The following is a 3,555-nucleotide window of genomic DNA, read 5'->3' as shown; positions in this document are numbered from 1 at the left end:
TTTTACTTCTTCCTTGGTAAAATCATTTCCTTGCTTCTCTAATTTATTTACGATGCGACCTTTTGTATCTAAGACATATCTTTTTTGAACTTGATATTTATTTTGTGGTGTGAAGTTTACTTTTACTTCTATTGGGAAGGAGTCCAGCATAGCTTCACCATTCTTCCCCAGGACTAAATGAAATCTTCTCTTGTACTGCCACAATCTGATGGACAGAGACCTTAGTGCTTATGGGCAACAAGGGTTATCAGTATGGAAATGACATAATAGCCAGACTAGATTTGGACAGCGTGGCAAACTACCATCCATTTGAGGGGAAAGGACCCTTATAATTGATCTTAAGAAAATCTCAGGCTTAGTCATCTGAATAAAGTTTTCATAAATATTTTGGATTAAAAAAAACCCAGATGAGAAAATGATATAAACTGAAAAGGACCACAGAGGCCAATTAGTTCGATCCTTTTATTTTAGAAATGGGGAAATTGAAAGTTAGGGAAGTGAAATTAATTAACTCGCCTAAGGTCAGTCAGATGGCACATCAGTAGACAAGCTGATGGTAACCTCGATGCCACCCTCAGGAAGTTAGAAATAGGCAATAGCCATGGATTATTCATAGTGTTCATTCAAGATGATACAACTGACAAAGACATTGAGCCTAGGCCCAATGTCCTCCCTGTGCTGCTAACCAAATAGGCTCCTGACCACTAGAATATGGTTCCTAAGCATATATTTCTGGTCCTATTCATTGGCAACCACTGCAAGAGAGGTATTCACATATGAAACTTATCAGTCTGGTAAAAGGAGATAAACTAAAGAATGAAAGTATCCCTATGGAGTGAACATGTCTGGAATGCAAGAGAGTTTTAGGGATTGGAACTAATAAGGTCTCCATCTCCCCTTATTCCTGGCTGGGTATTGGTCTGCCCAAATGGGTTAGAACCTAGAAAAAAATAGATCTGGACAATTAAAGGCCCTCCCCTTTGGGATAAGGAAAATGGTAGAAGTTTGTCAACACCACTTTCCTCATACATCTGTGAGACATTTTTTTAATTGAAAATTTTTATTTAATTAACTAATTTAGAATATTTTTCCATGGTCACATGATTTATCTTCTTTCCCTCCCCTTCTCCCCCTTCCTTCTCCCATATCCAATGCACAATTCCACTGAGTTTTACATGTGTCATTGATCAAGACCTATTTCTATATTATTCATAATTGCACTAGGGTGACCATTTAAGGTTTACATCCTGTGGGATATTTTGGCACCCATTACAAACATATGTCCTTTGCTAAGCTGACCATCCAGATTGATGTCCTTATAAGAACCGTGAGGATTAAAGAAGTAGATATATCACCAACCTGGAAATGGGGGTCATGATGCTTAGTTCAGTGAACATGGGACCATTAAGGATAAGGTGGCTATTTCAACCCAACAAGATTCTTCATGTCAGTCTTTTTTTAAAACTCTTACCTTCTGTCATCTCAATTCCAAGGCAGAAGAGAGAGAAGGGCTAGGAAATTGGGATTAAGTTACTTGCCTAGGGTCACACAACTAGAAATTATCTGAGGCCATATTTGAATATATGTTCTCCCAACTTCAGACTTCTATCCACAGTCCTCATATTGGTCTTAGAATCTAACTCTGAAAGATTAGTATGACATGATCTTGAAACAACATTTCATTGCCATGTTGATTTGGTAGTTGAGAATTGGGCTACTTCTCAGAGCACCCAGAATGAAAATAAAGATGACTACAAACTTTGTACAGAGCTGATTCAGAAGGATCTGAAAGAGGAGAGTCAGACAAGAAATATAAAGACAAGCACTCACTAGGTATTGTGGGGCCCATATTCATTGTTGTTGTCTAGTTGTTTCAGTCATGTCTGAGTCTTTATAACCCCATTTGGGATGGGGTTGACAGTTGACAGAATGATTGGCAAAGATACTGAAGCAGTTTGCATTTCCTTCTTCAGTTCATTTTGGAGAGAAGGAAACTGAAGCAAATAGGGTTAAGTGTCTTGTCCAGGGTTACATAACTACTAGTTCAATAAATGAGAATCCCAGCCAAGATAACTACATAAATAAGAAAGACTGCCTAACTCTTGAAAAAATCTAAAGTTTGAATTAGACCTAATAATGTTCAAGAAATCTAATGAGAGGGCTCGCACCCGCCCTCCCACTGCCACACACACACACCACACACCACACACACACACACACACACACACACACACACACACACACACACACACAAGGGGAGGGATTTAACACCAAGATGGCGGACAGCCCAGATGAGTACGAGAAAGAAGCAGGCTGTGTCCCCATTATCCATCCGGAAGAAATCAAGCCTCAAAGCCATTATAACCATGGATATGGTGAACCTCTTGGATGCAAAAGCCACATTGATGATTATAGCACATGGGACATAGTCAAAGCTACACAATATGGAATATATGAATGCTGCAGAGAGTTGGTAGAAGCAGGTTATGATGTGAGGCAACCAGATAAAGAAAATGTCACACTTCTCCATTAGGTTGCCATCAATAACCGGATAGACCTAGTAAAATATTACATATAGAAAGGTGCTATTGTGGATCAACTTAGAGGAGACCTAAATTCAACTCCACTCCATTGGGCTACAAGATAGGGTTATTTATCAATGCTTGTACAGCTTATGAAATATGGTGCAGATCCTTCATTAATTGATGGAGAAGGATATAGCTGTATTCACCTAGCTGCCCAGTTTGGACATACTTCTATTATTGTTGCTTATCTTATAGCAAAAGGATAGTGTGGATCCAACTCGATTGCTTTTAACATTTAATGTTTCAGTTAATCTTGGTGACAAGTATCACAAAAACACTGCGCTACATTGGGTGATCCTAGCAGGAAATACTACAGTCATTAGTCTTCTTCTGGATGCTGGAGCTAATGTTGATGCCCAGAATATCAAGGGAGAATCACCACTTGATTTGGCAAAACAAAGAAAAAATGTTTGGATGATCAATCATTTACAAGAGGCAAGACAGGCAAAAGGGTATGACAATCCGTCTTTACCTCAAAAAGCTAAAGGCTGATAAGGCAATAGTTGAACTTGCAGAGACAGGAAGTCTGGACCTCAGTATACTCTGCAGTACCTGTTTGATACAGAAGCCAGTGAGGTCCAAACATTGTGGTGTATGTAATCGGTGTATAGCAAAATTTGATCATCATTGCCCATGGGTGGGTAATTGTGTAGGAGCAGGCAACCATCATTACTTCATGGGCTATCTATTATTTTTGCTCTTTATGATCTGCTGGATGATTTATGGTTGTATTTCTTATTGGGGCATCCACTGTGAAACTACTAACACAAAGGATGGATTTTGGACATATATTACTCAAATTGCCACATGTTCACCTTAGATATTTTGGATGTTATTGAACAGTGTTTTTCACTTCATGTGGGTAGTTGCATTACTCATGTGTCAGATGTATCAGATATCATGTTTAGGCATTACTACAAATGAAAGGATGAATGCAAGAAGATATAAGCACTTTAAAGTTACAACAACA

General features: G+C 38.7%; 1 pseudogene; it reads left to right on the top strand.

The window, feature by feature from the left end:
- Positions 1 to 2,264: 2,264 nt before the first annotated feature.
- LOC103100023 (palmitoyltransferase ZDHHC17-like) lies at positions 2,265 to 3,077 on the top strand (annotated as a pseudogene).
- The last annotated feature ends 478 nt before the right edge of the window (positions 3,078 to 3,555 follow it).

Source organism: Monodelphis domestica, chromosome 1, assembly GCF_027887165.1.
Source record: "Monodelphis domestica isolate mMonDom1 chromosome 1, mMonDom1.pri, whole genome shotgun sequence".
In the NCBI taxonomy this organism is placed as follows: domain Eukaryota; kingdom Metazoa; phylum Chordata; class Mammalia; order Didelphimorphia; family Didelphidae; genus Monodelphis; species Monodelphis domestica.
This window is presented reverse-complemented; position numbering and strand designations above follow the sequence as displayed.